Source organism: Micrasema longulum, unplaced genomic scaffold, assembly GCF_059751315.1.
Source record: "Micrasema longulum isolate JH-2025_06_02 unplaced genomic scaffold, ASM5975131v1 h1tg000777l, whole genome shotgun sequence".
Classification (NCBI taxonomy): Eukaryota; Metazoa; Arthropoda; class Insecta; order Trichoptera; family Brachycentridae; genus Micrasema; species Micrasema longulum.
The window spans coordinates 6,367-17,062 of NW_028277970.1; the positions used below are offsets into that span (position 1 = coordinate 6,367).

Consider the following 10,696-nt stretch of genomic DNA (forward strand, 5'->3'; position numbering starts at 1 on the left):
ACCAGTGAACAATCCGATTAGGTATCAAAATTCGTAAAGGACTTGTGAAAATAACGAAGTTTGGTACAAACTACAGTCGAACTCGGTTATAACGAACACGGAAATAGCGAGATCTCGGATGTAACGAGGAAACGTTAGTTGACATTTTAGTTCATGGTTTTCTCCATATTATTCACTGTTATAACGAGCTACTTTTTGGACATACCGAATAAAAATACTGTCAAAAATTACAAAAAATCTTCAACTGTTAAAAACATCATTCTCGAAATAAGAACCTAAGTGATAAAATCCAAACGGTTGGCTAACGTAAAAGATAAATACCGCCGGGCGTTAGGATCGGATTATGTTTATGATAGCTATGTAAGTGTCTAAGTACCTAATTGGATTTTTCGTCGACAATATTGAAAAATGAACACACATGGTTTTTGAAAAATCCAAGATTTGTGAACTTAGTAAGTGCCGGTTCGGCACATTGTTACAATTTACAGCTGCTTTTGTGGTTTATAAATGACATGCTTTTCGTTTCGGGGGTTTTACGGTGTTTTTTTTAATTTTTTAATGTTCTAGGCTTATTTCAATACACAATTAACATTACAAGTGGTATCAGATTGCAAATAACGCAAACGCCTAAAATTTTTGTAAGTATTATATATTTTTAAGGCTGTAGTCTGGTAAAACGAACGCAAAATTAGGAAATCATACGATTTTGCCATTTTAAAACGAATGTTTGTCAAAAATCGCGCAATAAAAAAAATTAAAAATTATGTATGAGATAAAAACAATACTTTTTATAGGTATTTCTATCAAAAAATGTACTTCAAAGTTTCATATAACTAAAATATAATTACTTTTAGACCGGCAGATTACGCCATTTCAAATTTAGACTAAGCTTATTAATCTGGGATCTCAATAAAGACTAAGTATTGAACTGATTTTTCTTTAAATGATTTAAAGATAATAAATTTAAAAAGGAGATGGCCGCGGCAGAATTTTATTTTTTTGTTTTTGAAAAGAAATATAAGCATTTTAAAGCACATAAATTTTTGTAAAATTTTCCTTTATTTCTACGTAAATTATGCAATCAGTAATACCATAAAAAATTTAAAAATATTGAAATAGTTTAGTTAAATCCTTTTTTTATAGAACTGTATTTTTTTTAAATTTATTTTTTTATTTATATATAATTACTTTCAGACCGGCAGATTACGCAATTTCAAAATTTAGACTAAGCTTATTAATCTGGGATCTCAATAAAGACTAAGTATTGAACTTAAATTTTTAATAATGATTTGAAGATAATAAATTTAAAAAGGAGATGGCCGCGGCAGAATCTTATTTTTTTGTTTTTGAAAAGAAATATAAGCATTTTAAATCACATAAATTTTTCCTTTATTTCTACGTAAAATTATGCAATCAGTAACACCATAAAAAATTTTAAAATATTGAAATAGTTTAGTTAAAACCTTTTTTTATAGAACTGTATTTTTTTTTTTTTTTCAATACGATAATTCTAGTTGTAATATTCAATTTTAAACAATGTCTTATTTGGGTTTTTATTACATTCAGATCGGCCCTCAGAGCGGCCGCAGACGGACGTGTTTTCTGTGCTCAAAATTTTAATGCCTTTTTCAAAACAAAATTTAGTTCGAAACATATTATTTTTGTGTTCCTTCTAACACAATTTAAACCAGGATCAAAACCAAGTTATTTTTTGAATGAATAGTTTGTTCGAATTTGATAAATCATTCAAAAATGTAATTTCACGTCATATTCAAATAACAATTAACGGCGTCATTTTACTCGTACACAAAAACGGTCAAATTGCACATTTATCTAGGACATACCAGCACTCGGTAGGTACTATGTACAAAGTGTACACTAAACAGCCATATAATTATTACAATGTCGCGAACGCAGCCAACTTCATTGTGATGGTTTGACGTTTTGCTTAGCCGGCCTCAGACTAATAATATTTTCTATCAATCAGAATTACTTTATTATAGAAATCAAAGACGAGTGATACTTTAATCCATAAATTTGGAATATTTAGTGACCGATTTTATCATAACAATGCCGAAAAAACCAACGAAAAAACCAAACGAAAACTAAATCAATCCCAATTTCCAAAGGAGAAATGCAATGTAAGTTGGATTTGATTAATTTATTAGTATTAAAATTTAGAATACAAAGGACAGACATTTGATTTACATAAATCATTGTATCACCATTACAAATAAATGTAACAGTTTATTATTTGCTTATTTTAGGATTCAAAAAAGCTCAAATTAACTAAGGCCTGTGGAGAATACACTGTAAGTTATTGTCTTATTTACTTAGATAAATAAAATTCCTACAACATTTTACAAAACAATACTAAATGTACAAATAAGTTTGAATTTGGTAATGTATCCCTAAATAAAACACGTTTATTGAATTTTTATTTTACTTTATTTGTTTAAAAAGACCAGAGTTTATATTGTGACGCATTCCGTCGTTTGAAAATGTCCTAACAAGACGAAACGCGTCACAGTATACGCTCTTATATATTTAAAAAAATAAAGTACAATAATTAATTAAGTAATAAAGTACAAAGAATTCTACCAATTGTCTGCATTCACAATAAAAAAGTACAAATAATAATTATTATAACCCTTATTTTCTGAATATTGACTATCAATAAGTAGGGTTATATTTGCCTTTTGGGTAATATGCAAATTGAAATGTTTTAGGGTGTTCCAGCGAAATATCTTTCAACTGATATTCTAGAAGATGACGGTTGTCATGTTAGTATTCATATCGAAGTAGGAATATTTTAAGTATTTACATTAAAATAGCTAATGAAATCTAAATTGGATTATGATTATTAATTAATCTGTATTATTTCAGGCGCAACAGCTAGTTCCAGAACTGCTAGCACAGCCATTACACCCCTTTAAGTTGGAAGGCAGGAGAGTTGTGGACATCCAGGAATTTTTCACTAAAATCCAGGAAATATTTTCTCATTCTTCCATGTTTGATTGCAAAGGAACGAATATGGTGATTGTGGATGAAAAGTTGCATGGCTTTAATTCTATATTAAATTTAAAATGTAATACGTGTGGATTATGTTTTTCTGTAAATTGTTGCAAGGACAGATCGAATGAAATGAGTTTAAATGAATCGTTTGTGTCTGGAATATCGAGTATCGGTTCTGGATATAGTGGTTTGCAAGAGTTGACTGCTGCTGTTGGAATTCCTTGCATGAGTAAATGGAAGTATTTGAAGATCAATAAGAAAGTGTGTGAATGGTGGGATACTGCGAAACTAAAAGTTATGGAGGAGGCAACGAAAGAAGAGGGACAACTGGCTACTGCGAATGGTGAAATTGATGAAAATGGTAAACCAATGATAACTGTTGTGGCTGACGGGTGTTGGTCTAAGAGATCATACAAAACCAACTACTCGTCTAACTCGGGCGCAGCTTCTATAGTAGGGTTTCGTACGGGGAAAGTTCTATATATGGGTGTTTATAATAAATACTGTGTGATTTGTGCCAGAGCAACTAATAAGAATATTGAGGCACCAAAACATGAATGTTTTAAAAATTACTCAGGATCTTCAAGTGGTATGGAATCGGCGATCATTCTGAAAGAAATTTGATAGAAAGAAGAACGGTTTTACAATCAGATAGCGGGGAATGGTTAGAAAAGTGTAGAAATTTACTCACTGCGTCATGGTTTGGTAAAGTTTGTAAAAGAAGAATAGGAATTAGTTGTTCAGGGTTAGTTAAAAGTATGCCATATAGTAAATCGCTAAGTAATATTTTTTCTATTAAATATGGTCAGGATTATGAACTGACCGCATTAAACCAATTAAGCCTTCAAGAAAATATCAAATTTCAGAAGTGTGGGCTGTTTATTGATAGTGAATATTGTTTTCTAGGCGCCACACCAGATAACATTAGTACGGATCATGGCGGTATCATTATAGAAATAAAATGTCCATCGTCTGCTTCTAATATGACTATGACTGTTGAAACCGCCATCGACAGTGGTAAAATTAAGTTTTGGAAAAGAAATAGAAACCATACCGAGTATTATGTAAATCAGAATCACGATTGGTATTACCAAGTTCAAGGACAGTTGCATATTACTAAAAAAAATATATGTCTTTTTGGAGTGTGGACCGGAGCCCAACATAAAATTAAAATCTTTTTATTTAAACTGTTTGCTTCCAGAGCTTGTTGACCCCCGAGTTACACGATCCATGCCTATCAGAGATCCACCAAATGTTCTCGAGGCTATCGAAAACAAAAAAGTTGCCCCCAATAAAGTCATAAATTGTTAAAAAAAGCTGTTTAACGAAAACATCCCATCAACCAGTAAAAGTTAAATTATACTCACCAGTTTCAGAAAAATATTTACCTAAATCAGCTTAGAAATTCCGCCCTCTTTCAACTATAATGGTTTTTTTTTTTTTAAATTTATGTAGATGTTGCTTTTATTATTTTTTTAATTTCTGTTTCCAGATACACAACTTTGATTGAACCTGTCCCCCCTAAATCAAGACCATTGTAACATGAAATATATTCTTAGTTCTTTTTCACAATGTATTTTTCATAAAATAACTAGCGATCTATTGTTATCAAAAATATTGGGATTCTTTACTGGTTCTTCCCAATAATATATATTTTTGAACCATTTGCACCTTAGTATTTTTTCAATAAAAATGAAATTTTCCTCCACAATTTGTTTATTTTTACTTACAAGCGGTCCCACGATCAATTTCTGGCAGGGTTAAGTGAAATATTTTTTTTATGTGTTTTTACGTTGCAATATTTAATTCTCCTTGGACTGGCACGGGACTGCAGGATTGATCATCTTACCTTCATGTTATATATTATTAAATACGCTGTATTTTGTTTTCAAATGCAATGCCTTATGCACCAATAGGTGATAGGGATGATGATCTATCCAAAATTCTATTTACTTCGAAAAGGTTTAAAACACTTGTATATATTTTTAAAATATTTTACGTCACTCTCACATAGGTGTAAAAATAGAAATAAAACTATTATGTAAGTAATTTAGCATATTTATATTTTCTCAATGCATATTAAAATAATCGCTTACAGTATTTTGTCAATACAAGGTTTCCACTCTATGCACAAAACTCTTAAAATGCTTGAATTACCGTTTTAGTTTTTTTCATGTAAGATTATGTAGACATCCTTTTAGTATTTTCTGAGTGGAATACATGCTTTACTATATAGAACTTGATACACAACTCTTAGATAGGTGATTAAATGTGCTTTTATAGGTTTTTAGTGTAAAAGTTGGTAGGCACCCTTTTGACTTTATTCTTTTGCATTATTCTTTTGTCTGTTGCACCTGGAATGAAATGTATTTATAAATTTTACGTAGATTAAATGCAATGCTTACCTTAATTGATAGTTATCATGGTTTTGAACTTAAATAGTAACTAAGAAAATAAAATCAATTAAAATAATATACACAATACATTCTTAACCTATAAAAATATTTTTAGGTATTTGGCCGAGTCTTTTATCATTATATGTTGTTAATTTTTTAGAATTTATCTACCATATTTTTCCAATTTTATTACGAAATACATGATCAAGTGCAAATTCAAAAAACTTATCAGTTTAAAGGAAAAATATTATAAAATGTCATACTGTCAAAAAATGTTTTTACTTACGTAATTTGATGAGATCAAATAATTTTTCTCTTGAAAACAATATTATGAAGTGCATTATTTTTTTGGCATTCACTTAAGTGACATGGTGCATTTTCATTAAAACATAACAGTGTTATCTGTCAACTTCGAAAATACAAATATCCATAATTACCCAGAAGCCAGAAATCAACATATGTCACAGATTATCCGATAGTTGTACAATTCTACATTATCTCTGCAGTACGCTAGTCAGGAGTGCTATTTATAGATTTTACCTATTAAATAATCACGCAAAAACTCTATCTATCTCTGTCTTTCTCATTTTGTCAAACAAAGTATGAAGAGTACGTAAAAATTGACGAACATACAATGTAACAAGATATTTTTTTTGATTGCTTTGTCTTGAAGCGGTATATTTTACGCATTCGGCGGCAAACCGTACGATTCAACTTACCGACTACAGCCTTAACATACATGGAAAAAAGGGTTGGGGGGTCGCGAAATATTGTTTGATACTAGGGGGGGGTCGTGTCATGAAAAAGGTTGAAAAACGCTGGGCTAACGTAAAGGATAAATACCGCCGGGCGTTAAGATCGGATTACGTTTATGATAGCTAAGTAAGTGTCTAAGTACCTAATTGGATTTTTCGCCGACAATATTGAAATATGAACACACATGTTTTTTTTTAAATCCAAGCTTTGTGAACTAAGTAAGTGCCGGTTCGGCACATTGTTATAATTTACAGCTGCTTTCGTAGTTTATAGATTATGTTTATGATAGCTATGTAAGTGTCAATGTACCTAATTAATTTTTTCGCCGACAATATTGAAAAATGAACACACGTGGTTTTAAAAAAATCCTAACTTTGTGAACTTAGTAAGTGCCGGTTCGGCACATTGTTACAATTTACAGCAGCTTTTGTAGTTTATGGATGACATGCTTTTTTTGGGGGTTTTTACGGTGTTTTTGAGATTTTTTTTATATTCTAGGCTTATTTCAATACACAATAAACATTACAAGTGGGTGACATCAAATGAGTGCTGGACCAGATCAGTTAAAATTTTCTGTATGAATTATATGTACACATATGATGTATTAACTTGGTGACAATTTGCAATAGCGGCTGTATAACAAATACCTTTCTCTGGTATAACGAGTAAAGCTAGGGTTTCCTAGGACAGCCGTGCCCGTATCTTAACGGCCGTAGTGAACGGTGATGCGGTGGACAGCCGTCGTAACGGTGACTAGAGAGTGGTTTCCTAGGAAAACGGTGTTAATAAATGTTATCAAAACAGTTTTCCTAGGAAACCACTCTCTAGTCACTGTTACAACGGCTGTCTACCGCATCACCGTTCACTACGGCCGTTAAGATACGGGCACCGCTGTCCTAGGAAACCCTAGCTTTACGCTTATAACGAACAAATTCAGGTGGTCTTATCTTCCTCGTAATAACTAAGTTCGACTGTATTTGCAACACATAGCTTTTCAACAATTTTAATAATAATAATTATGGATAACTTATATAGCACCATTTTCGTAATATAATACCTCAAGGGCGCTTTAAAAGTGATTATATAAATCTTATTTTAACTTTTTAATTGAAGAAAAATAATGTACCTTTTCATATTACTTTTCCACCACATGATAAGAATTTATTCAAATGATTTAGAGAACAAGTGAGTTTTAAGTTTCTTCCAAAATATCACTTCACTCTCACAGTTTCGGATTTCTGCTGGGAGAGCGTTCCATGCCTGCGACCGCAAATGCACGTTCGCCGAATTTAGTGCGCTGTTTGCGTAGAGGTATAATAACTTTTCCTTTCGACGTAGATGTAGCTGATCTAAGCGTAAGACGTCTGTCAGCTAGTTCATCTTTTACGTTGGCAATAAGATTTAGAAGTAGGGATTTTTTATCTTGAATAACAATCAATTCATACCATCATTTTGGTCTAGGTGAGCTGGAATTAATGAGAAAGATTTTAGACTTGATGCATCTTTATAAAATAATTTATTGCAATGTTTATTCTACATTTTGTTTACAGAATGTACCCCTGAATGTCCCCAGTCAGCGATTGGCCTCGTAAACTACATTTTATCTTCCAACTTTATATACAATAATAACATGGCGCACTTTAATGCATTATCACGTATGTTAAGATTGTATAATAATGTAGAAAGAAATGCTGCATCTTAATATTGATATCTTAAACGGTTCATTGAATAATTAAAGGAAAAATGTAACTCAATACATAAAATCAAATAGTCACTAATGTTAGTTAGGTAAAATAATTTGTAATAACCTGTTAGTAATACTTTATTATAATAAATTTTATAACAGTCATAGGATTTAATTAAGCTAGCCAATTTAAAAAAATATTTGATTATGTCCAAATGCTTGCAGACTGGCTGGATTTCCTCCCTAGGGAGTTGTTCGTATTTAAATTTATTTCAACAGAGAGGGAAAAAGTTTTCGAGAAGGGAATATGGAAGTCTAGGCATTTACAGGGCTTATGACCTGTCATTGGCTGGTTTAAGTAGCCACTTTACACACTGTGTAAAGGAAATCTTTTTCCCTCTCTGTTGAAATAAATTTAAATACGAACAACTCCCTAGGGAGGAAATCCAGCCAGTCTGCAAGCATTTGGACATAAACAAACATTGTTGAATTACTACCTGGTAAAAGAAGAAGTATAAAAATTGGAAAATTGTTTCCAGGCGTTGCCTAGTAGGTGATTTGGTTCAGCCGGATGAATCTCACCCACGTGATAAAGGTTTCAGCTCTTTTACTTCACAAAAGTCAACAGATAAAAAAAATATATTTAAACTTTTTTGTTCTTTATTTGTGCATGCTGTGTTCACACATAATTGATGAACAATATCTAAAATAACATTTTGTAATTATCATACCAATGTCAAATGTATGGTTTATTGTTTTTTTTTTATTTATTTTACTTTTTGTACATAATGTTATTTGTACATTGGCGGGCTTATTGCCAAATGGCAATTTCCTCCAACCAACCAATAAAATAAAAGTTTTATTTTTATAATTCAAGTTACAGAACATATTTAATAGAAAAAAAAAGATTAAAAAGCTGAAAGTATATAAAAATAGAAAAAAACGTATTTGTTTATAAATTACCTTAAATCAAAACTATTACTCAATGGGAAAAAGGAAGAAAAAAGAAAAAGGAAAGGAGGGGAGATTAAGGAAGAAAAAGGAGATGTTTCTTCAGACGTGATTTAAACAGAGATAATGTAGTAACATTTTTGATGGTGGATGGGAGATGATTCCACAGTCGAGCCGCATGGACACTATATGAGTTAGAGAAGAAAGAGGAATTGTGTATGGGTATTAAGAGAGTGCCTTGAGAATGAGAACGAAGAGGTAAACCATGAACTGATAAGCGTTGAAATTTTTAACGCAGGTATATAGGAGCGTTAGGACTATGAAGTACATTGAACAGAAGTGAGAGGGAGTGATAGTCTCTCCGCTGTCTAATTTTGAGCCATTTCAGTTGCCTACGATAATCAGAAATGTGGTCATATTTCCTAAGACCAAAAATGTACCTTATGCATGTATTCTGAAGTCGTTCAAGTTTATCGAGTTGCTCACAGCTTAAATCAGTCATGGAAACATCAGCGTAATCTAGAATGGGTAGTAGTAATGCTTGTACAAGAGTGCATTTAGTACTAATGGGTAAGAATTTTTGCAACCTTCTAAGTGAGTGTAGACTGAAAAATATTTTGCGGCTTAATTCATTAGTATGAGCTCGCCAGCAGAGATATTCATCCATTTGTACTCCTAGATTTTTTACGGATTTCCTGTATTGAATATTGGTACCATTGACAATAAGAGGATTAAGTGAAGGTATGTCTAGCTTACTAAGCAATCTTTGACTACCTGCAAACATAATTTGTGTTTTAGATGGGTTTATTAGTAAACCATACTCTTTTGTCCATGTTGACACGCAATTGTTCTTGAACCATAATAAATAAAATAGACACTGTCTAACTTTTCTTCATAAAAACGTTAATCACGTATGTTAAGATTATATAATTGTGTAAAAAGTAATGCTAATATTGATATCTTTAACAATACATTAAATAATTATATGAGAACTGTAACGCAATAGATTAAATCAAACTGTGCCTTACGTTAGTTAGGTAAAATAATTAGTAATAAACGGTACGTATAGTTTATTGTCATAACGTTCAAAATATTAGTAAAATTTAATTAAGCTAGTCTTTTTTTAAAAATATATATATAAATATATTTTTTACTTATTTGTGCATGTTGTGTTCACAAAATTGAAGAACAATATCTTAACATAACACATTGTGATTATTATATCAATGTGTGTATTGTTTATTATTTGTGAACCATAATAAATAAAATAATAGTCTTATTTCAGACCAAGAATGTTCCTATATCACACAACGTCGACCTTTTCGAAGCGCATAGGAAGGCTGGTAATGAGTCGTAATATGTGAGTAAATATTATAACATTTAACGGCGAATAGATATAAATTGTTTATCTATCTACAATCTATATAATATACGTGTAGATCGAATTCTCAGTAGCGGTTAAACCAGTAAGCAAGGACGAAGGCACTCATCCGAGAACTCCCAAGTATGTCTGCAGTGATTACATATTATGATTAGGTATTAGAACTAATATTTAACACTGTATAGGTACATACCAGTGGCGAACGGTGATTTTATTTACAGGTAAGCTATAAAAAATATCATTTACTAGTACCTACGTAGTAGATACATAATATAACGTAAGTTATACGTACTATAAATTGCTATTTTTTCTGTGATTCTGTGTAATACAACAACTCTCATCTATGAAATCAACTCAAACGACGTAACTTCGTGATAAAGTATATTGTGTAGCTATACTATCCATTAATTTCACACATAGCACAATGAATTCAGTCAGTATTAGGTATTCTCATGACGATTGAAATGTCAACTGGCCGATTCGTTCTAGAAATTAATAATGCCAAAAACGGCC

The 10,696-nt window shown here is 31.4% G+C and overlaps 2 long non-coding RNA genes across 2 annotated transcripts; one reads left to right on the forward strand and one right to left on the reverse strand.

Annotated features, from left to right (window-relative positions):
* The first annotated feature begins 1,930 nt into the window (after positions 1–1,930).
* Positions 1,931–4,726, forward strand: LOC148279042 (uncharacterized). Its single transcript, XR_015822998.1, has 4 exons — positions 1,931–2,141; positions 2,268–2,312; positions 2,730–2,783; positions 2,887–4,726. It is a non-coding gene; the product is annotated as an uncharacterized LOC148279042 (long non-coding RNA).
* A 331-nt stretch (positions 4,727–5,057) lies between these two features.
* Positions 5,058–5,959, reverse strand: LOC148279043 (uncharacterized). The gene is made up of 2 exons (XR_015822999.1): positions 5,698–5,959; positions 5,058–5,369 (listed from the first exon to the last, which is right to left on the reverse strand). It is a non-coding gene; the product is annotated as an uncharacterized LOC148279043 (long non-coding RNA).
* Between the last annotated feature and the right edge of the window lie 4,737 nt (positions 5,960–10,696).